Source organism: Papio anubis, chromosome 18 (genome assembly GCF_008728515.1).
Source record: "Papio anubis isolate 15944 chromosome 18, Panubis1.0, whole genome shotgun sequence".
Classification (NCBI taxonomy): Eukaryota; Metazoa; Chordata; class Mammalia; order Primates; family Cercopithecidae; genus Papio; species Papio anubis.
The window spans coordinates 66,009,379-66,034,072 of record NC_044993.1 but is presented as its reverse complement, the minus strand read 5'-3'; the positions used below and the strand labels follow the sequence as shown (position 1 = coordinate 66,034,072).

General features: G+C 40.4%; 1 long non-coding RNA gene across 1 annotated transcript in view; it reads left to right on the top strand.

The window, feature by feature from the left end:
* Nucleotides 1-3,711: 3,711 nt before the first annotated feature.
* LOC103880295 overlaps nucleotides 3,712-24,694 on the top strand; it is a 40,473-nt gene continuing 19,490 nt past the window's right edge. The window contains exons 1-2 of the long non-coding RNA XR_641252.4: nucleotides 3,712-4,042; nucleotides 23,574-23,683. This is a non-coding gene — a long non-coding RNA (uncharacterized LOC103880295). The remainder of the gene's footprint in view (nucleotides 4,043-23,573; nucleotides 23,684-24,694) is intronic.

Here is a 24,694-nt window from a genome sequence, read left to right as displayed (position 1 = left end):
GTGTGCATGTGCGCGTAGTGTTTGTTAGAAAACAGAAGCAAGTTAAATGCTGATGAAATGTGAAATCTAACCGTTCAGACTAAAAATAAAGTCGGCAGGCTTTAGGATTTCTGCATGCCAGCAATTCTGAACTGCTTACATGCACCGTCTTAGTTACCGTGGAAACACTTGGCTGTGCATATACAGACACAGAGTACACAGTTTGTGGGCCTGGCCCCTGGGGGTCCCATTACAGAATTTTGTATGTTTAGAGATATTTTGTAATAAGGCCCCTTGTGTCACTTATTAGTGATAAAACGTACAACTGCCTTCATCAGCATCAATCTCAAATTTGTTTCTTATTGAAATGAACCAGCACGCTTTCAGGTAAGACAGAGAGTGTGTATATATAGATGTATATGATTTTATCTTCCCTAAAGTGTTGGGTTATAGTTTAACTTTCTTTTATTTTTTTTCCTCCGGAAATTCTCTCTCTTTCTTTTTCTTTATCCTGCAGAATCGACTGAAATTTCTAGGTGATAGACAAACATGTATTTCTCAAGGCCAAGCTCAGAGGCAGAGATACATTGAGGGGAGCATGAAGCCTGGGGTTTGCAGGGTGTTTTCTCTTAAAGTGCAGATTTTAGATAATGGCTGATTTTCAGCATCACTGACATCATGAATTCCAGGAGTCCTGGATGGGAAAGCCTTTATCCAGTTGTAAATGCTGTGTTGTTTCGGCACCATTTGAGTAACATTCACTTAAAGGGTCTAAAAGTAAAGACATGACTCTGATTTTTTTTTTTTTCATTACCTGCTCTATGTTGCCAGGACCGAATGACTCCCGTTGATGTTTACTTTCTTGGTTCTTTTCGAAAGTGTTAATCTAAATGTCTTCGGTAGCAGAGAATGGAAGGCTCTCCTCTGTTAATGGTTTTCTGCCTGTTTCAGGAAGGCCTGCAGTTTAACACTCCCTGGTGGATTCTACAGAGTTAGAGGAAGGACGTGCATTGCAGAAACTCCAGATAGCCTGGCGCTTTCTATGCAAGTCCAGCCACTAGCTACAGACGCCCTGGGCCACACTGACTGGTCTGAGTTTGAGCTGTTCTTGTAAATTGAAACTGATGCCTGGTGGAGCTGGGAGATCTTTGCTTCTGTAGTTCATCAGAGCTGGGGTGGAATACTGGCTTTGCCATTCTTTCATCATGACCTTGAGTAATTCTCTTAATTGTTTTGAGTCTTTTCCTCATGTCAAAAGCTGAGGGACTAATCCCTTCTCCACCAGAACTTTAAAAACATTAAAGGGTATGAAGTTATATAAAGTTTCCAAAACACAGTCAATAAAATTTTAAAAAATACTAATAGTAACAATTAACAGTTAAGTTGATGACTTCGTACTGTATTGAGCAATTAATACATATTTTATTTTTGTAGCCTCACTATAATGCTTTAAAGTGAGGAATGATAATAATAATAATAGTGATATTTTTGTTTTACAGTTAAAAGAAAACTAGAGGCTTAGAGAAGTAAATACATGGTCTAAAGTTTACAAAATCAGTTGATGCGGTGTTCAAACCCAGGGCTGACTAAATTATGGGCATTTTCTACACAAGTAAATAAGTGCTAAGCACTGTTGTTAATAATAAGAAAAATGGAAATAATTGGAAAATTTACCGCTGCAATTTTTGAGGTGGGAGGAAGGATGGGATTGGGGCATTAAAAACAGTTGAACTCCCGGGAGATTCCATATTGATGGAATGTTTACCAGGGAAATGATTCCATTTACAATCCAAGCAGTGAAAAAAAGGTAGATTTCCAGTTTGGAAATTTTATATTAGAATTTAGAACTAAACACATCAAATGGTTAAATACATTGGTGTGGCTAGCTCTTGTCATGATGTATCAATGGTGGGATTGGGATGGGCTTTCTGGGATTCAGGAGCTGAACCTCTCTCTCCCCCTGGCATTGGGGCAAAGGTTAAGAAGAGCCATCCATGTATGAGCTCTCTGCTCCAAAGTGAGATTGGCAATGGTGGGAGCTGACACATCTAGTGCCATAGTTGCTTATTTGTTCAAAAGAAATTCCATTTACATTATAGATGAAGGTTGTTTTACAATAATCCCATTTACATTGTAGATTTGTATTGTTGACGTCAGAAAATCAAGCCAATATAGCAAGAGTCTGGTCCTTCGTCGATAGCTTCATTGAACTGCACTGTCCTAAGTGCTAGGGATACCAGTATGGAGACAAGATTCCTGCCCTCTGGGGTAGCACTGTGCAATAGAACTTTCTGTGATGATGAACATGTTTTATATTTGTGTTAAACATTACAGCTATTGAGCTTCTGACATGTGGCTGCTGTAACTGATGCACCAAATGTTTGATTTAATTCAATTCCTTAAATTATAAATTTAACTAGACACATATGGATAGTGGCTACCAGGCTGGGCAGTGCAGATCTACAGGATGAGATGTGGGATAAGGTGAACCAGTGACTGTGAAGAAGGCTATAACTTTAAGACTTACAGGAGGTGCTGGAGTCTGCAGCATCCCCTACTGCAAGTGGCGTTAACTTCTGGAAGGTTAAATATTTTATCTGAGCCTAGATCATGCATCTGTAAAATGGGGACAATTATAAAATTATTTCAAGATTGTTGTCAGTATGAGCTATTCTACCCAAGTCTCTTAATAGAGCTTAAAACGGGGTGGACAAAATACTAGTAGTTATTATTATTAATAGTGTTGTCATTATTATCATTATTTTGTAACCAAAGGATGCACAGGTTGCTACAAGGGTCATTGAGAGATTAACTCTGCTGTGATTGAGGCAGACATAGAAGGAAATATTGAAACCTAATTCATAGAAGGGATGATATTTGAGCTTCATTGTCTACTAGTGTGAATCACTCAACAAGGCGACAGAGGGTGACTCAGGCAGAGCCTGTGCTTGGCTAAAGCACTATGATTTGAAGGAGTCAGGTTTGTTTGGGGAACTGGGGAACCACAAGTAATGAGTCTATAGGGTTGTGTAAAACCAGGGTCCTGGTGTCTCGCAACCACAGTGGATGTTTGGAAGCATCTTGTAGATTTCAGTGATCCATCATATTCATTTACAGGAGGAAGTGAGATCAAATTTTCCTATCAAAAAATAAATCCAGCTGCTGTGGGGGATTGAATTAAGGTAGAAAGAGACTGAAGGCAGAGAGATCAATTAGAAGGAGGTCTTGCGCAAGATGACTGATTTGTTTTATGCGACCACCAGAGCAGGAGCCAGAGAAAAGGCAAGAAGGAAAGGTAAAAAGAAACTTTATTAACTAGCCAATATGGAGGAAGAAAAGGCGAGGTTCACCGGCCTCCGGTGGCGGGGGCCGGGGAAGTCGCCCCGGCGTTCTCGTGGGAGGTTCCTAGGTCCGCATATGAGGAGGGGCCGAGGGGCCGGGCGCGGTGGCTCACGCCTGTAATCCCAGCTCTTTGGGAGGCCGAGGCGGGCGGATCACAAGGTCAGGAGACCGAGACCACGGTGAAACCCCATCTCTAAAAAAAATACAAAAAATTAGCCGGGCGCGGTGGCGGGCGCCTGTAGTCCCAGCTACTCGGGAGGCTGAGGCAGGAGAATGGTATAAACCCGGGAGGCGGAGCTTGCAGTGAGCCGAGATCGCGCCACTGCACTCCAGCCTGGGCGACAGAGCAAGACTCCCTCTCAAAAAAAAAAAAAAAAAAAAGGAGGGGCCAAGGAAGTTCGCGCCCTGCGACGGCCCGGAGTGGCTTTTGTGTCTAGGGCCTGGGAGTGGGCGGGCAGTAGGCGGGACATGGGCGGGTCGGGGGCGTGCGGTAGGCGCGGCCAGGTAGGTTTCTGTTTCCTCGGTCGGACGTCATGTTGCGCCTGCGCAGTTGACCTGTGCTTTTTCCCGGGCGCGGGAAAGTTGGTGATGAAGAACCCGGAAATATGCCATCTTAGTCATCTTTGTTCTTTGTTCCGCCCCGCCTCCGTCCAGACAATGACAAGACATTTAATAAGGTCAGCAGCCATGGTGATGGGGAAGGCGTTTATTTGAGAGGCAGGTAAGAGGAAAAATTGACAGAGATTTTACAGAAAGAGAAGTTGAGACTTTATACTCAAAAGCTAGATTTAGGTCAATAAAAACAACAATGGTGATAATATTGATTCATACATTTATCATGCTTTTCAGTTTATCTGAAGGAGTGTTTATCTCCTTCAACCTTCCCGGTAACCCAATGGGTACATCAAAGATTAAAATTGTTAATGTGTATGATGTGCTTAGTCCTGGCTGTGTATGCTACTGAGTACTCAGTCAGTGACGGTCATAGTTGAGGTTATTGTTGACCTTAATCAAGATTCTCGTTGTTGACAATGTTCTTTTGTTAAGAAAAGTGGATTTTATCCACTTGAAGAGGTTCAGTCCAGAGAGAAGCCTCGAGAGACCTTAGCACAAAAGAAAAGAATGAGGTACTAGAAAACCCTCAGAGACAGCCTCTCGTCTCCGGGGTGAGATACTAATAGAAACAACGGCTATCGGGTGCTTCCCAGGGCTCCCCCACCTGACAGAGACTCTGGTGTCCATTCATGAAAAATCTCTGATTATGAAACTGATCATCCGCTTTGCCCCGTGTGTGCTTTCTTTCCAGGTTGTTGACTGTGTCTTTACTTGGACTTATCCTTCATGTACACAGTGTAGTGAAAGGAACTCTGGCTACAGATTAAGCAGCAGTGGACTTGCATATTATTTCAAGTACTTCTTTTTTATTGGTACAAATTTCAGGGGTACAGTGCAGTTTTGTTACATGGATGTGTTGTGTAGTGGTAAACTCTGGGTATTTATTTATTTTATTATTATTATTATTATTGAGACAGTCTTACTCTATTGCCCAGGCTGGAGTACAGTGGTGCAATCTCAGTTCACTGCAACCTCTGCCTTCTGGGTTCAAGTGATTCTTCTGCCTCAGCCTCCCAAGTAACTGGGACTATAGGCATGCACCACCATGCTTGGGTAATTTTTGTATTCTTAGTAGAGTTGGGGTTTTACCATGTTGCCCAGGCTGGTCTTGAACTCCTGACCTCAAGTGATCCTCCCACCTCGACTTCCCAAAGTGTTGGGATTACAGGTGTGAGCCACCGTGCCTGGCCAACTCTGGGCTTTTAGTGTAACCATCACCCAAATAGTGTACATTGTACTCATTAAGTCATTCCTCACCTCATTTCTTTTTTTAAAAAAAAAAAAATGTTTTTGGCTTACTGTTTAATTCAGAAAGTGGGTAAAAAGTAACAAAACTTTCTGGTTTCTCCTTGTTTCTCACCTGTCAAAATCAGGATAGTATCTACCTCATAGCATTTGTTTCATGCTGGTGGTATCCTCAAATATTTTCTATGCAGGGGGGAGTTGAAAGATGTAGATTTATCTTTTTTCTGCCTTTTTTTTCTAGTATTTCTGTGGCTTGTGTGACCTTAAGACTTTGACCAGTAAATCTGAGAGGAATCTGGAGAATTCCAAATGGCAATAATCAAATTTAAACCAGCTTTCAGGGCAGCTTGCCTTAAAATCTTATTAGCCAGGGATGGCTAAAAAGAGGCTTGACAAACACTTCTAGCCTCAGAGCTGAAATGTGTTTCTCAGGATCAGTCCGTGGGTGCTGACTCTTTGCACCCATTTCTCTAGGATGGGCAACGCTGACTCCTGTTTCCTCTGATGTTGTTCACTGTTCTGGACCAGAATAAATTCAACCATCACACCAGCACTGGCAAATATGCTGTAGTGGGCAGTTGGTGCCAATGTTGGTAATTTTTTTTTTTTTTTTCCAGATTTCAGAAGCTTTAGATTTAAAGGTGACGAGGTCTCAATAGCAGGAAGGGGCTTGCAACACAGTCTTAAAATCTTTGGTTTCTCTTGGGACAGGTTTCTCTCCTTTCTCACCATGATAGCACCTAGCCATATATCATCTCTTCTGTTCTGATAACTCATTTATCAGGCAACATAAGAATGTGAATTGCTGTATGACAATTTAATTTCTAAATAACTTAAGTTTGAGCTCTTTATATACTCAAGTGATTTGTTCTTACTTTACCTTTTATTTTTCACAGAAGCATTTTAAATAAACATCTCACTTTCCCTTCTGCTCTCTAAAGAAAAATTTATCCAACACAATATACCTTTTCTCTGAGGATTCAAGGTCAAATGTCAAACAGGTTCTTTGGGTGAGGGTAACATAAAAAGAGGATGCTCTGGGGTTGACTCAGGTGGGAAGGCAGGTTTGTCTTAGCACTAAATGCCCCCAGAAATCCTCAGCTTTTGAAACTACTCTGTCTGCTTTTTGTGTGATTTTTAAGACTTGCTCTTTTTCCTCACTGTAAGTCTGGCATCCGATTTTACTTCTAATTATCATCAACTTCCAGAAAACTCCTTTTCTTCTCGCAATTTGTGGCTTTTAATCTGCTTCCCTCTGTGAAGCTAGATTATGAAAGTTTATTATACTGGTTACCCAGGCAAAAGAAAACAGGCTTGGAGAAAAAGTACTGGGGGGCAATCCCCTAGGTCAAAGTGCTTGAATTCGAGAGGCTCTATTTTGTGAAATATTCTCCAGCCACCCAGAAACCTGACTGCGTCTTGTTCATTGTTGCTCTGGTTTCAGTGATGGTTCCTCTTTCAAATTCATGTTGAAACATATTCACTAATGCAGTAGTATTATGAGATGTTGCTTGTGGGAGGTGTTAAGTCATGTGAGTTCTGCCCTCATAAATAAGATGAGCACTCTTATAAAAGGGCTCAAGACTGAGAGGAGCAGACTCTTGCCCTTCTGCCTTTCACCATGTGAGAACACAGAAGCAAGGCAGTATCTTGGAAGCAGAGAGCAGCTCTCCACAGACACCAATGCCAATGCCTTGATCTTGGACTTCCCAGTTCCCAGCACTGTAAGAAATTAATTTTTGTTCTTTATAAGTTACCCAGTCCAAGATATTTTGTTATAGCAGCACACACAGAACAGGCCAGTTGTGAAGACTGATAACTGGTGATTCATTGTTGAGAGTGGCCAAAAATGGGCAGATAAAAAAGCATCACCAGCATTTTGATATGTGTAGCATTTGTTTGCTTTGTTTTGTTTATTTATATTTATTCTGATATCAAGACTCTGACTCATAAAGCATAAGAGAGGTAGGAGAGGAAATTCTATCTCAGTGGAGAAATATACATGAAGGCATATGATACAGAGACTGTGTTATCTACTGGAAGAATAAAATTAGTTAAGGTAGGATTTCGTAGATAGTGCAAAAGCCATCTTCACACTGTTTTGAAAGGCATTGGAATGGGCTTCCTGCCAATAATCTCCCTGATACCCAGGTAAAAATGGATCTGAAATCTCATTAAAGATGTATCTTCTCCCAAGGGCTCTTACCAGGAGGGTAAACTCTTCAAACTCACATTGGGACTCTTGCTTTACCTTTTTTTCTATTTTATAAGGATTCAGAATCATCAGAGTCATCATAATTTCTTCTATCATTCTTTATTGAAGTGAGTACTACTAATGCACATGGAGGAGTCAATGGTGGTCATAACTACTTTTTAACAGCAAGAAGCAATAGTTGAGTGGTTAGGCAAATATCAGAAGAAGTGGGAAAGGTCTAGAAAAAATAAACCAAGGAGAATAAAAAACAATTGTGCTATTTTTTGCAATTTTGGACAAAAGTAGACTCACAGAAGTCGTTTTACAAACATCTTCTTTGCCATTTCCTAGAATACTGGCCAGATTTAGGACCCCATGGAGGGAAAGTTACTGTGTCAAACCCTGTGTAAATCAACAAAAAAGGATTTACCTGTGGCTTGTCTAGGTTGCCTCTTGAATGAAGCCCTTGAAATTAACGTAGAAAAAGCTACTGCGTCCCATAATCACTATCTTTTCCTAGTTAATAAGTATTATTACCCTATCACTTATCCTTATAGAGCTATTCCACAAAACCTCCTCCAGGAAAGAAACCTTATCTTCATTGTTTTCTGAATACTTTGCTGAAGATCTCCTGCTCTTTTCCCAAATTGTCGTCCAAAACTCCTGATTCACCTGGCTCTTGAGTCTGCAGATCTTGTCTTCATGAAATTTTTATTATATCCAACGTCTGCCCAATCTCAGGATTCTCAATAGATCATCTTTGCCTTTTTATTTATTTTTTTCATGTTTTGTTTTGTTTCTCCATTTCTTTTCTTTCTTTCTTTTAATTTCATAGGTTTTTGGAGGACAGGTGGTATTTGGTTACACAGTAAGTTCTTTAGTGGTGATATGTGAGATTTTGGTGCACCCATTATGTTGGATCATACGTAAGAGTAGGCCAAAAACTTTTGAAAATCTCAGTGCTAAAAGTTTGAAAATAAAGTTGCATGGAAGTTGATGTGATCTCAGTTGGGAAAGGATATAAGGGGTCGTGAGTTGTGTTGGGTTAGAAGTTGGGAAGTCCACTAATATGGCGCTATTTTCAAGTAGTCTTGGGCCTATGGTTTCCACTAAAGTGAAGGAATACTCTTACCGTTGATCATCTTGGAAAGCAATTATTCCTGGGACAGGGAATGAGAAGGATTAAGTGTAGGTGACAGTTTGGCATAAGTAAAATCTTTCCCCTCCATTTGGGACAGAATCAATGGTAAAGAGGCACCCAGTATGTTTCAGTGTAGAGAGTGGTAAGCTGCCGAATAAAGAAGTCTCAGAGGCACAGCTTTGTACAGCACCAAAGGAGGGTTTCTGTCATTGTAAGATTTATTTGCAATATATTTGCTGTCTTAATCCCCAGCCTTCCATATATTTTCAAAGCTGCAGCCCAGACTCAGGTGTGCTTGAGGAATTAGGCAAGGGCCCTGTCCTCACTTGGGAGGTGGCCCGGTGTGGTAGCAACAATGAACTCTGAGAGCAGAGCCACGTGCAGTGACAATCTCAGGAGGTCAGCAGCAGTGTTGGCAGCAGTGTGGTGGCAGAGCAAGGAGGCCAGAACAGAGGAAACGCAAGCACCTGTTCCTCAGCACACTTGAGCTTGCATTCTGCAAAAGCCTTAGGCAGCGGTGGAGCATGCATCAGGGCCAAATCCCAGCAGCCCCTGTGGATTGCTTTTCCTTCTTTTCTTCATCTTATTATCTCTTGCTTCATTTCTTCCTTTCTGTCTTTCTTCTTCCCCTTATTTCTTTTTGTTTTCCTTTCTTTCCATTTTTTTTCTTTGTTAGGGGTTAGAGTTCTCTTTCCTTACATTTTCCTTTCCTTCCTTGTTTTCTATCTACCTTCTTTCAACATTTCTTCCTTTCCTTTTATGACCTGACCATATTAGTCCTCTTTCCATTGCAAATGAAAACATCTAATAACGTAATACTGTATTGGCTTGTGGAAAAAAAAAATTGAGTTTAACCCAGCATTTGATTGGCTAACAAAACTGATGTCTGGAGGGCTCTACTGAGGCAGTGAGAGCTGCCATTCATTTCAACGATATCATCAGGGCTCCATTCCTCTCCACGTGTTTGCCTGCTTTCCTCTCTGCTGCCTGATCATAAGGCAGGACTTCTCCAGTAAGAGCATAGATGATGACCAGTAGCTACAAATTTATATTCTCCCGTTGCAAAGAGAGTGCATTATTCCTAGTGATGCAATGAGGAAAAAGATAGTTTTTGGCATTATTGCCAAAAGATGCAAAGCCTAAATTTAAAAACGGGGGGAATGGAGACTATTATTCTAAGTGAAGTAACCCAGGAATGGAAAACCAAACATCGTATGTTCTCACTCATAAGTGGGAGCTAAGCTACGAGGATGCAAAGGCATAAGAATGATACAATGGACTTTGATGACTCAAGGGGAAAGAGTGGGAAAGGGTTGAGGAATAAAAGACTACAAATTGGATTCAGTGTATACTGCTTAGGTGATGGGTGCACAAAAATCTCACAAACCACCGCTAAAGAACTTTCTCAGGTAACCAAATACCACCTGTTCCCCAAAAACCTATGGAAATAAAAAAATTTTTTAAATGAGGGGAAATCAGGCAAACCAACATTAAGGGACATTCCAGAGAACAACTTGCCTTCAGTTTTCACACAATTTCACTGCCATGAAAGACAAAGAAAGGCTGGGAAACTGTTTCCAATCATGAAACATGGCAGGTAGGCAATGTGTGACCTTGGCTTGGATCCTGGAATTTAAAATGTTGTAAGGGACATTGTTAACACACTTTACTAAATTTCAAAACATTAGATAATGATATTGTGTCCACATTAAAGTGCTTGAATTTGATTTTTTTGGTTTTTTGGTTTTTTTGGTTTTTTTGACAGAGTCTTACTCTGTCACCCAGGCTGGAGTGCAGTGGTGCAATCTTGACTCTGCAGCCTCCACTCCCAGGCTCAAGCAATCCTCCCACCTCAGCCCCCAAGTAGCTGGGACTACAGATGTGTTCTACCACACCCATTTAATTTTTGTGTTTTTATTACAGGCAGAGTTTTGCCATGTTGGACAGGCTGGTCTCAAACTCCTGACCTCAAGCGATTTACCTGCCTTGGCCACCCAAAGTGCTTGGATTACAAGCATGAGCCACCATGCGCCAGCCATGAATTTGATAATTATATTATGGTTACATAGGAGAATGTTCCTGTTCTTAGAATTTACCTGCTGAAATATTTTGTAATAAAGTATCATTGTAGCTGTGACTTGTTCTCAAGTGATGCAGAAAAAAAATATAGACTTTATACTCACAGATTCATATATATACGCACCCCCCCACACACTGAGAGAGTGAGAATGAGAAAGAGTCAGAACATATTGAAGTGTTAACGTATTTAAAAACTGTAAATCTATTTGAAGGATATCAAGATAATCGCATCTTTGCAATTTTCAACTTTTTAGAAAAGTTTTAAAGATGTTTTTAAATAGAAAGAAACAAAAGCAAAACAGTTTCTCTTTCACAGTGTTCACAGAAAGTATGAGAATTCAATGATTTTGGTTTGGCTATATTAATATCACAAGCTATAGCTGGACAACGGTTGTGGGTCCTCATGGATAGAGGAGCTCAGGTCATATGGGTGTTGGTTCAGTGCCACCTAAACAAAGAACGGGGGTAGGGGGAGCTCCCAAAGGAGAATTGAGGTCCTATCCCCAAATAAGGGGAAGCGGATGCTGATAGATAAAACAACAATTGTCTAGTTCACTCTTACCTCCCTTCACTGTAAGACAAAACTGCAAAATTCTGAAGCATTATCTTCAGTGTTTGCCTTAAACTACCATTAAAAGTTTGAGCAGCACTTAATGAGCTCAAAGCAACCTTCGCATCTGAGATTCTACAAAGCCATTCCAACTTCTTTTTCCTGTTTAGATGAAAGACAGTGAACTCATTGGCTGATCTTAACACACACATCAATTAATTTAATTGACTTAAAGGTTGTTCTTACATAAAATGCTACTCTTTGAATTGTTCTAAAAGACATCAATTTGTCATTAAAAAAATACCTAACGGAAGCTTTAATTTTTTCCTCCAATTCCTTTAATGTCTGTTTCGCTAAATGCTTAGCAACAAAAGGCTGGCTTGGGTTAGGGTTTCTTTGCCAAGATAAAAATAATCTAAAATTTAGATGTGTCTGCAGTGATCATGGCAGTGTAAATTAATTAGCCACGCTGAGCCTGAATCAGCAGTGTCTCTGAATTGATCTTGCTTTTATGCTGCTCTGTTTTCTAAAATGTGTTCACCCTTGAAAGTAGCCATTCTTGTGATTACTTCCCTTTCTCACTCAGAAACCACAGTTGGCAAAAAAGTTCTTTTTTTTTAGAGTCGAAGTTAATAATACATTAATAAATATTGGAATTTGAATTTTGTGCCAGCAGCCAAGCTAAAGGCTACATGCCAAGGATGAGGATATAAAAATAAATAAGAGATTATCCCTATCCTCGGGGAGTTTACATTCTTTTGGGGAGGTATTAAAATATGTATACCAAAAGTTAAATTATGCAATGTCAAACAACAAGCCATGTCATGAGGTAAGTTGGGTTTCGATGCCAAGAAATAACTGCAAATACAGTGATGTAGAGAAAGTAGTTTATGTTGGGTGACAGGACTAGTCCGAGAAGACTTTTTGAAAGAAGAGAGTTGGAATAACAGTGTTGAATGTGTCTAGATTCCATCCTAAAACTTTATATATCTTTTCAACAGCTTCAGTGAGGTGTTATTTATATAACTCAAAATTCGATTATTTTAAGTGTACAAGACAATGATTTTTAAGTGAATTTACAGAGTTGTGTAACCACCACCACGATACAATTTTATAACATTTCCATCACCCTAAAAAACTCTCTCAAGCCCATTTTCAGTCAATCATTGTTCCTATCTTCAGTCCCAGGGAGCCAGTAACTTGTTATACTTTGCCTTTTCTGGACTTAATGGGTAACCAGAATCACATAATATGTAGTGTTTTCTGTCACTTCATATAATGATTTTAAGGTTCATCTCTGTTGTAGTATGGATGAGTACTTTGTTCTTTTTGATTTCTAAATAATATTTCATTATATGGATAGATCACATCTGATTTATCCAGTCATTAGTTGACAGGTATCTGAGTTGCTTCCATTTTCTGACTATTATAAATAATGCCACTATTAACATGCACATAGCAAATTTGGGGGTGGATATATGTTTTCATTTCCTTAAATACTTAGGAATAGAATTGTTGGCCGGGCGTGGTGGCTCACACCTGTAATCCTAGCACTTTGGGAGGCTGAGGTGGGCAGATCACCTGAGGTCAGGAGTTTGAGACCAGCCTGGCCAACATGGTGAAACCCCATTTCTACTAAAAATACAAAAATTAGCGGTGGTGGCACATGCCTGTAATCCCAGCTACTTGGGAGGCTGAGGCAGAAGAATCACTTGAACCGGAGGCAGAGGTTGCAGTGAGCAGAATCAGCCATTGCACTCTCCAGCCTGGGCGACAAGAGCAAGACTCTGTCTCAAAAAAAAAGAGTGCTATCCGCGTGTGGCAAACTTAGCCTGCCTAACTTTAAAGGAAACTGTCTTCCAATGTGTGGCGTCTGCGCCCATGAAATCCCATCAGTAGTGTACAAGGTAGAGCTTTACCTATATTATTTCACTTAATTATCCATGAGCTCCTGTAAGGAGGAGAATTTGAGAATCAGAAATGTTGATTGTCTTACCCAGAGTTTATCTATCCCACCACCATTAGAGCTGAGTTCTGAGGTTTGACTGAATCAAAACATTTGGATTCAGATTTTAAACACACTTTGAAGAAGAGCTTTGTCAGTTCAAGGGTAATAAGGGTTGATTAATAATGTCTGCAGGACACAGGCTGGAGATCGCCAGCCACTCTGCCATGCCCACCAGCCCTGGACTGGTGCACAGGCCTCAGTATTCTGCAATAACGTACAATTCTTCTCTTGGCTCCTCACCGTGTTGTTGAAGCCAGGCTAAAAGGTGCTTTCAGAAAGAAGTCTCTTCTAAACTCCTCTAGCATGGAGACTATCCTCTTACTGCAAACTGATTACGTGTATTATAATATTCTGTTCAATACCTGTCTCTCCGCTGGAGAGCATCAGCAAGGAAAGATGGTGCTTCTGCTCAGTATCCTACCCAGTAAGAGTGCCTAAAGCTTAGAAATGAATTACTTTTAGGGCGGTAGCGGTGGCTCAAACCTGTAATCCCAGCACTTTGGGGGAGGCGAGGCAGGCCGGATCACGAAAGGATCAGAGATGAGACCATCCTAGCTAGCTGCAATTGAAACCCGTCTCTATTAAGAAATACAAAAACTAGCGAGGCGGTGAAGGAAGCCTGTAGTCCCAGCCAGCCTGGGAGGCTGAGGCTGGAAAGAATGGCGTGAACGGGAGGCCGGAGCTTACGAGTAGGCGAGATCGGCCACACCTCAACAGGTGACAGAAGTGAGACTCCGTCTCAAAAAAAAAAAAAAAAAAAAAAAAAAGAAATGGTGCCCAGGCGGGCGGTGGCTCAGCCCTGTAATCCCAGCACTTTGGGAGGCCGAGGCAGGTGAGATCTGAAAGGTCAGGAGTGAAGACCATCCTGGCTAAAGGTGAAACCTGTCTCTACTAAAAAATACAAAAAACAACCCGGAATGGCGGGCATCTGGTCCCAGCTACTCGAGGGCTGAGGCAAGGAGAATGGCGTGAACCGGGGCCGGAGCTTGCAGTGAGAGCTGAGATCGACCACTGCACTCCAGCCTGAAGCGACAGAGCCAGACTCAGTCTCAAAAAAAAAAAAAAAAAAAAAGAAATGGTGCCCAATGAGTGCCACTTTGATTGAATAAGTGGAAGAATAAAAGTGAGCATAAAATTAGATTTCTCCTTACTATTTTAAACATGGTGAAGCAAAGAGATGTGGACTTTGAATAATGTACCACATCTAGAGAACCAAAGAAAGACAGAGAGAGGAGCCTTGAGTCCCCAAATTTCTTAATCATTGAGCTTCAGCTCACTTCTCAAGAGAAATTGGCCTCTGTCTGTGACTGCAAAGCGATTGATGTGGCCCGTGAGATTGTGCTGATGCTGGAATGTATTGAGACGAAGGCTTCCAGGATACAAGGCTCTCCCTTGGTTTAAAGTGAACAAGCCATGGTCTGCCCAATGTGCAGAGAAGAAAACACAGAACCAAGGATTTCCCAGCAACATTTAAACAAAACTTTAAAAGATAATGTTTTGACCCAGTGCAGTTGGTCAGTGGGTGGCCTGTGAATGTTATGTAATTATATCATCAACAAAGAAGGATGCAAAATTCTTTAATTCAGAAGCATGGTGCTGGAGCCCACAGTCCTCCTTTTCTCCAATCTCTCTCTTTCTGTCAGCAGAAAGACAAAAGAGAATGTATTAACAGTATTCAGTATTAAAATGATGAAGTTGGGGTTTATTTTTTTTTTATAATTTTCAATGTTTTTATGCAAAAACATTAATTATAGCAAAATACATATTATTTTTAAGGCTTTGATACTCTTTTAAGCAGTGATTTTTCATTGGCATAAACATATCAAGAAACAAAGTCATATTAGATAACAAAAATGGTTTTATGCAAATGACACTCTCCATCTCTGTTGGAAAAGCGTTATGCCAAGCTCTCTAATTCCATGAGATCTTACTTAGCAGAGGTGAAGGTGAGCAGAAGGGAGTTGCAGGAAGAGTGGTCTATGAAGGGGCTGGTGGTAGAACTCAGCATAGTGAACTTGAGAGATTAAAGGCAGAACATCTTAGCTGAGTGTGGTGGCTCACGCCTGTAATCCCAGCACTTTGGGAGGCCAAGGTGGGTGGATCATCTGAGGTCAGGAGTTCGAGACCAGCCTGGCCAACGTGGCAAAACCCCATCTCTACTAAAAATACAAAAATTAGCCGGGCGTGGTGGCATGCACCTGTAATCCCAGCTACTGGGCAGGGAGCTGAGGCAAAAGAATTGCTTGAACCCAGGAGGCAGAGATTGCAGTGAGACGAGATTGCACCACTACACTCCAGCCTGGGCAACCAAGCAAGACTCCGTCAAAAAAAAAAAAAAAAAAAAAAAAGGCAGAACATCTGGATTTTAGAGCAAGGGATAACATAAAGGGGAGGTGTGCACCAACTCTTATAAGACCTCAAGTAGGGTATTCAGGATAGGATGCAACTTGGTAGTTTAATATTTATCAAACTTAAGGATGAGTTGTAAGAAGGTACAAGAATACTCTTTACTCAATTGTTTACAAAAGTATCTCCTTTTGAATCACTGACTTTTCGTTCTATATACCTTATATCTGTAAGTATGCACCAGTGCCTTTTCGGGTAACACACATATACATATATACAAATATATAATGTACACATACAAAGATTATAGGTAGATATAGACATATAGATATAGATATATTATAGATAGATAGATTATAGATTATAGATAGTAGATATTAGATAGAGAGATAGATTTAAATATAGATCTAATTTCCCTCATTTGGGGTAAATTGAATTATCATATCCCTTTATTCCTAAATTCTTCAATGTCTTTTTGAAAAGCAAGGATAGTCTCTTACATAAACACAATGCAATAATCAAAAACAGAAACTTCAACTTTGACACAATGCTATAATTTAATCCAGAGCCCATACTCAAATGTGACAATTATCCAAATATTGCCCACTATAGCTAATGCTTTCCTCTGTGTGCAATTCAGGATCATGCTTTAGATTCCTTTAGCCCACTTATGCCTACTGTTCCATTATTGGAACACTAAGCATGTGAGAGTTATATCCTACTGCTCAAGGTTATTATATACGTTTAACGTATATTTTTAAATAAATAATGTAAATGGATTATTTATAACTTGAAGGATAAATGCTTGAGGGGATGGGTACCCCATTCTCCGTGATATACTTATTTCCCATTGCATGTCTGTACCAAAATATTTCATGTACCTCATATGTGCACCTACTATGTACCTACAAAAATTTTTAAAAATTAAAAATTAAAAAAAAGTAAAAATAAATAAATAAGTGTGGCCACTTTGTTAAGCTGGCGTCTGCCAGGTTACCTCTTTGTAAAGTTACATTGTATGTTTTGTAAATAATAAGTGATTAGAGGAAAATTCATTTGACTATGTGAATATCCTGTTATCCATCAGTCTTTCACTCTTTAATTTTAGCATCCAATGGGGGTTTTCTAAGTCTGCCATTTATTCAATATTTGTTTTTTGGCAATATAAAATAAGAAAAAGCTTCCCTTCCTATTAGTTAATCTATAAATATCATCATGAATTCATAGACTCTTATTTTACTTAATAGGTAATAATGCATTTCTGTCATTGTTTATTTCAATGCTTACATTGTTCCAGATTCGGCCAGTGGGAGCCAGTGTAAAGAGTTCTGGCCTTAATCCCATGACCAATGGGAAACATATCGCAGGATTTTAGGCAGATGGGTGAAAATAATCATATTTGCTCTTTGACAAAGTACTCCAGCTAAATCATAAAACATGATTGGAGGATATTATTTATTATTATTTTATTGTGGTAAGAACACTTAACGGGAGATCTACCCACTTAGCGCATATATATGTAAGTATATATATGTATATATCAGTATATGTATATATGTATATATATGTGTGTATATGTGTGTGTATATATATGTATATATAATTTTTTTAATGTTTTTTGAGAAAGAGTCTTGCTCTGTCACCCAGGCTGGAGTGCAGTGGTGCAATCTCAGCTCACTGCAACCTCCGCCTCCCGAGTTCAAGTGATTCTCCTACCTCAGCCTCCCAAATAGCTGGGATTAGAGGCATGCACCACCATGCCAGGCTAATTTTTGTATTTTCAGTAGAGACGGGGTTTCACTATGTTGGCCAGACTGGTCTCAAATTCCTGACCTCAGGCGATCTACCTGCCTTGGTGTCCCAAAGTGCTGGGATTACAGGCGTGAGCCACGGTTGCCCAGCCAGCATATTTTTAAATATTCAATACAGTATTGTTACCTATAGGCATAATGTTGTACAGCAGACCTCTAGAGCTTCTTTATCTTGCATGAATGAAACTTTATGCCCATTGAATAACAGCTTCCTGTTTCTCCCTCAGCCCTACCCCTGGCAACCACCATTCTACTTTCTGCTTCTCTGTATTTGACTATTTTAGATACCTCATACAAGAGGAATTATGTGATATTTGTCCTAACTGACTAATTTCACTGACTGTTATTTCCTCGAGGTTCATCTATGTTGTAGCATATGTCAGAATTGCCTTTTAAAAGCTGGAAAATATTGGCCAGGCGCGGTGGCTCACGGCTGTAATCTCAGCACTTTGGGAGGCTGAGGCGGGTGGATCGGGTTTAGGAGTTTGAGACCAGCCTGGACAACATGGTGAAACTCTGTCTCTAATAAAAATACAAAAATTAGCCAGGCTCGGTGGTGCTCACCTGTAATCCCAGCTACCTGGGAGGCTGAGGCAAAAGAATCGCTTGAACCCACGAGATGGAGGTTTTCTGTGAGCCAAGATCGCGCCACTGCACTGCAGCCTGGGCGACTCTATCTCCAAAACAAGAATAAATTAAATGAAAGCTGGAAAATATTCCATTGTATGTATACACCACATTTTACGTATCCATTTAGCCATTGATGGACACTTGAATTGCTTTTATATTTTATCTCTTGTAAAGAATGCTGCTATAAACGGGGTATACAAACATCTATTCAAGATTCTGCTTTCAAATCTCTCAGCTAAATATCCGGAAGTCTGATGTCTAGATAAGATGACAGTACTATTTCTAATTTTTTGAGGAATCCTCATACTGTTTCCTATGGCAGATGCACCATTTTCATTCCCACCAACAATGTATAAGGGTTCCATTTTTTCATGTCCTCACCAACACATGTCTTCTTTTAAAAAATAATTCTAAGGTAATAGGTGTGAAGTGATATCTCCTTGTGGATTTGACTTGCATTTCCCTGATGAGTGCTGCTGAATATCTCCCCTTATACATGTTGGCCATATGCAGAAATGTCTATTCAAGTCCTTTACCCATTTTCAAATTGGGTTGTTAGGTTTTTTTGTTTTTTGCTATTGAGTTGTAGGAATTTCTTAAATATTTTAGTAATTAATCCCTTATCTGGTATGTGGCTTGCAAATATCTTCTTCCATTGCATAGGTTTCCTATCACTTCTTTGATTGTTTCTTTTGCTGTGCAGAAGCTTTGTAGTTTGGAAGTTGTCCCACTTGGTGATTTTGCCTTCATTACTTGTGCTTTGATACATTATCCATGAATTAATTGCCAAGACCAATGTCACAATGTCATGAAGTTTTCCTCCATGTTTTCTCCTAGGAGTTTTACAGTTTCAATTCTTCTGTTTAAGCCTTTAATGCATTTTTAGTTGAGCGCTGTGTATGGTATAAGCTATGGGTCCAAATTCATTCTTTTGCATATGGATACAAAGAGAGGGTGGTGCAAGAGCTGTGAAGAACATGGGAGGAACATACTGGAAGCTCTCTGTCTCTTTATCCTTCTTATCTATGTGTGTGTTTCTGCCGTATGTGTATGTGTGCATGTGCATGCGTGTGCATGTGTGTGTGTGTGTGTGTGTTTCTCTGTCTGTGCTGGTCTTACTGTCTCTCTTTTATGTAAGTACATAGTTTCTTTAACAGTGTGTACTTTTCCCCTAACAACTGTACCCTGATGCTTTTAGAAATTCTCTGAACTATTTTTCCTTTTACTATGGTAATAAGCCTTCAGAAACATAATTGAATTCAGATATTAAATACTGTAAGCACTATCATTTAGCTTCTGATGAAAATGTGCATTATTGTATTTGAAATGACAAAAAAAAGAGTGAATCAAAACAACATTTTTTTTCTTCCTCCTGTGAAGTCTTTGTGTGGAATAACTCAATCTCTTGTAGGCTGCATTCTCTGTGATGTGGGAAATAGAACCAGGGCTATTATGCAGTGATAAGATGTGGTTTCCAATTCTGCAGCACAGTGGGAATCTGCTCCATTGTAGGTTTTATCACCTTCCGATTTGCCAAGTATTTCTAGCAGGGAGAGCACAGCACTAATCATGGTGGAAGATGGATACAGGAAAAGAACATGAACTTTGGAGTTAGCCATTCACTTGCTCATTCATTCAATCAAACAATACTTATTGATCACAGATGCTGGACACTCAACTAGGTGCTTGGGGATACAATACCAGACAAGAGTGACAGGATCTGAATTCAATAGAGTTTGCTAGCACTGCTTTTGCTACATGGTGGGGGCTTTCATTTTGGTCATTATTTAACTTCGTTGACCCTACTTTTTGATTTGTGCAGCTCTGTCAACCCTATTAGGGTGATGCCAAACATAACTGGGGGCATAGCAAGAGTTTCTTGCTTAAGCAGTATGGGTCAAGGTGGTCACCACTTTCTATTTAAAGCATTTTGTTTTCAGATTATTACTTTTTTTGAGACAAGGTCTTGCTCTGTTGTACAGGCTGGAGTGCAGTGGTGCAATCATAGCCCACTGCAGCCTCAACCTCCTGGGCTCAAGCAATCCTCCCATCTCAGCCCTCCCAAGTAGCTGGGACTACAGACATGTGCCACAACTTCCAGCTGATTTTTTTTTCCTTATGTAGAGATGGGATCTCATTGTGTTGCCCAGGCTGGTCTTAAACTCCTGGGCTCAAAACAATTATCTCACCTCAGCCTCCCAAAGTGCTGGAACTATAGGCACCAGTCACCGTGCCCGGCCAGCATTTTCTTTTCTCTTCCACTGAACCCCCAAATGAGGCTTTTAAAATGCTTCTCACTTTTGCTCTTGGTTGATGCATGAGCTCTGTGCTATACGGGCAGCCAACTGGACCTTGCAGATTCATGCTCCAAGGAGGTTAGAAAATTCTCCATTTTTTAGGTTTTTATGCATAGAAAATTGGTCATAAGATGCTATAAATTTTCCTAAAAGAAAATAGGAGACATCAGAGGGAAAAGAGAAACATTTCTGAGGCAAACTATGGTATTTTCTTTCCCCTGATACTGTTCCCATCTGGTTCCTTTTTCATAGAATTTGGGCGTTCCTGTAGAGTTAGGAGAGGCACAGAATTAGGAAAAGTTTTGAAAGCTCTGCAGAATCATTCTCGTGACCTGTGTCAGTCTCGGTCAAAAATATATATGCCGAAACAGACAAGAGGAGTTTCATTAACTGTCCCACTTGTAATTCTTTCATGAAATGAAAATGCTAAAATATTGTACATTAATCTCAGGTAGCTTGGACTTTTCCTCCATTTCAGCCTCTGGGCCACTCATGGTCTAATGCTTTGAGACGGGATGCTGGATGCTGCCTGATATTCATTCTTGCCTTCGTTCTTCTTTCTTAGTCACAGAATTCTGATTTTCAGCTAGATACATGACTTCCCAGCCAGAAGTTTACTCTTTTTTTTAACCTCTCTCAAAGCTAGATGTGATGTGTAACGAAATTCTGGCCAAAGGTCTATAGGTAGAAGTGTCACAAGAGTCTTCTGGAGAGTCTCCTTGAAAAAGAAGAATATGTCCTTTCTCCTTCTTGTTGGCTGGAACCTCGTTGTGATGGCCGGAGCTAGGTCAACTCTCTGGTACCATGAAGTCAACATGCTGAGGATAGTGGAGCAATAAGATTAAAAGCCTAGGTCTCTGAAACCATAGAGCTACTCTACCGGTCTTGATTTACCTACACTGGGCTATTTTTATATGAAACAGAAATAAACTTATCTTCCTTCCTTCCTTCCTTCCTTCCTTCCTTCCTTCCTTCCTTCCTTCTCTTTTGTTATAGACAGCTGAACCCTTCAATACACTTTTATTTTAAACAAGAAGAAACAACCCAGACAGGGTATATGACTTACCTTGGATTCCAGTGGCAGGACTGTGATTACAGTACAGCTTTCCTGACTTGAAGTACAAATCTCTTCCAATAATCTCAAACTGCCTCTTGTTAATTTTGAGTCAGGTGTAAAAACAGGAAATACTGGACAAGTCAGATATATATCATTAAAATTGTTAGAGGATCACCAGTGAATGAGATAAAGGAACACCAAAGGCGTGCTTCTAGTATATCATGGATATTCTGGAACATGTGGATGTCCAAAAATGCATAGATTTCTTTCTCCTTTTTTTTTTTTTTTTTTAAGAATGAAGTAAGACAGCCGGGCGCGGTGGCTCACGCCTGTAATCCCAGCACTTTGGGAGGCCGAGGCGGGCGGATCACAAGGTCAGGAGATCGAGACCACGGTGAAACCCTGTCTCTACTAAAAATACAAAAAATTAGCCGGGCGCGGTGGTGGGCGCCTGTAGTCCCAGCTACTCAGGAGGCTGAGGCAGGAGAATGGCGTGAACCTGGGAGGCGGAGCTTGCAGTGAGCCGAGATCGCGCCACTGCACTCCAGCCTGGGCGACAGCGCGAGACTCCGTCTCAAAAAAAAAAAAAAAAAAAAAGAATGAAGTAAGACAAATTGAGAGGTTAGTCCATCAGCCAATACTGATTTCGTCGAAAATGGTTGGCGTGGAACAATTACACCTACTGACTAGTTGATATAACAAGTTGTGCGTTGAAATGAAGTGGAATAACTTGGTCTTGGTGGCGTCCCGGGGGGTGCATGTGTTTGTAAGTTGAGTTGAGTTCTTAATGGTACTTTTAGAGAAAATTCCTTTAGAAGCTTTGTTTAGAGAAAGCAGTGGCATAATAGCCCTCTTGGATATGTACACATAATTAAGTGGCTTTTACTGCTGAATCGGGCTTCTTTTCATGCTGTGGTTACATCTTATTCTTGTTTAAAGGTTTTGTTTTTAAAGTATGAAATGGTTTATATGTGGAATCTAAACAAGTAGATTCCATAGACACAGAGCGGAGAAAGGTGTTATCAGAGGCTGAGTGGAGAGGAGGAGGAATTGGGAAAAGGAAGATACTTCTCAAGGGGCACAAAGTTTCAGTTAGAAGGGATGTTTTAGAAAACTATCGTACTGCATAGTGACCATAGTTAATAATGATGTATTGTACAATTCAAAGTTGCTAATAGATTTTTAAAATTCTGACCACCAAAAAATGATAAGGTGGTGAGGTGACAGGTATGTTATTTAGCTTGATTGAATCTTTCTGCAGCGTACACACAGATCAAGACATCACACTGTAGTTCATAAATATACACACTTATTATTTGTCAATTAAAAGTGAACTAATTTTAAAAATCATGAAACAGCTTGTAAAATGGGAACCGTGTGATGTGGTAAAGATCAATACATTAAAATATTCAACTTAGTGTTTATTGGTGTAATGTGAAACAAGAAAATTTATTGTCTTCTGATAGCTAGTGCTGTTTTTTGTTTGTTTGTTTTTTGGCAGAGTCACTCTCTGTCGCTAGACTGGCGTTCAGTGGTGCGATCTCAGCTCACTGCAATCTCCACCTCCCGTGTTCGAACAATTCCCCTGCCTCAGCCTCCCGAGTAGCTGGGACTACAGGCTCCCGCCACCATATCCGGCTAATTTTTTGTATTTTTAGTAGAGACGGGGTTTCACCCTGTTGGCCAGGATGGTCTTGATCTCCTGACCTCGTGATCTGCCTGCCTCGGCCTCCCAAGGTGCTGGGATTACAGGCATGAGCCACCATGCCCGGCCAGCTGGTGCTTTTTCAGGGCCAGGGCACTGTTTGAACACTGTTTGCCTTCTGAGGAGGCAGGAGTCTGACTGACTTGGAATGTGGACTGGAAAACCACAATCTGAGTCTTTAAAAATCCATGAAATGTTGAAAGTGGTAAAAGTAAATGGAAACCCATTCTGTGAAGATGTCACCTCCTTCAGAAAGCCTGCCTTGATATTCAAGTCTTGTTTATCGGATCCTCCCACTGGCTCTCAAGCACCCTGGGGTTTAACTGTTAGAGCACATATTGCATTGTGTTACTGGAGCTTGTTATATGTGCACCGATAACAATACTTATCCAGCCCTTAGCATCATCTATTCAACCTTCATCAGGACCATCTTAGGTAATATTTGTATTGTTACTACTGTTTTTTATTATCATCATTTTGCAAAAGTTTGGAGTCTTTCAATGACTTGTTCAGGGTCAAACAGTGAGTAAATTAAAAAAGCAGAATTTAAATTTAGTTTTTTTTTTCTACCCAGCTAATAACAATGAACGATTATGGAAATAAGAGAAAATTCAGAGGACTGAAGATTGGCACATAGTAGACAATTTAGCAACGTGTCAAATGCTTCAAAGATGTGCATAACCTGTGAGTTATCCTTTTTATTTCTAGGAATCTATTCTACGGATTGAAAATGCCATATTAGTTTTGAAGGTTGAAAAGAAAGCAAGGGGCCGGGAGTGGTGGCTCATGCCTGTAATCCCAGCACTTTGGGAGGCCGAGGCAGGTGGGTTACCTGAGGTCAGGGGTTCGAGACCAGCCTGGCCAACATGGTGAAACCCTGTCTCCACTAAAACTACAAAACTACAAAAATTAGCTGGGCATGGTGGTGGACGCCTGTAGTCCCAGCTACTCGGGAGGCTGAGGCAGGAGAATCGCTTGAACCAGGGAGGCGAAGAGTGCAGTGAGCTGAGATCATGCCACTGTACTCCAGCCTGAGTGACAGAGCAAGACTCTGCCTCAAAAAAAAAAAAAAAAAAAAAAAAAAAAAAAAGAAAAGAAAGCAAGGGTGATATTTTATCTCCCCCAAAAGAAGTCTATTTGATGTCTAAAAAGCATAGGGTGTCTATTGTGCATTTGTTATAGTTGTTTTTAGTTCTAAAGAAAAGCTAATTTTACACTCTTCATTTCTAGAAGAAACAAAGTAATTTAAGGCTAAGCATGCCACTGAGTTCTGAGGTTTTCCTGCTGCAGAGGTTCTCTAAAAGTCTTAATTCCTGTAATGCAGTTTGGATATTAACTTTTGGCTGTTTTGCCCCCAAACCAATATGAACGTAGGAGGCTAACGGTACACTGACGTCCTCTTCCAGATTTCCAATACCCCCAAGACCTCGGGCAACAGCTTTTGGCCTTGCAGGGAGGTCTCAAACTACAACTGCAGTTTCTGACAAGTATTTCCTTCTCTCTCCACATTTTGCCTCCCCTCCAAGCCCAGTAATGAGGAATCCAGTATAGAATAATTAGACTTTCTGCGATTGAGGTGCCTGCCAATTATGCTGATGGAACTGAAGTCTTATTAGACTAATAAGGTTTTCTAAATTGGACTTGGGGTTCTTGGTGATGTGAGGATTCCTGAGAGAAGTTGCTCAAGTATTGAAA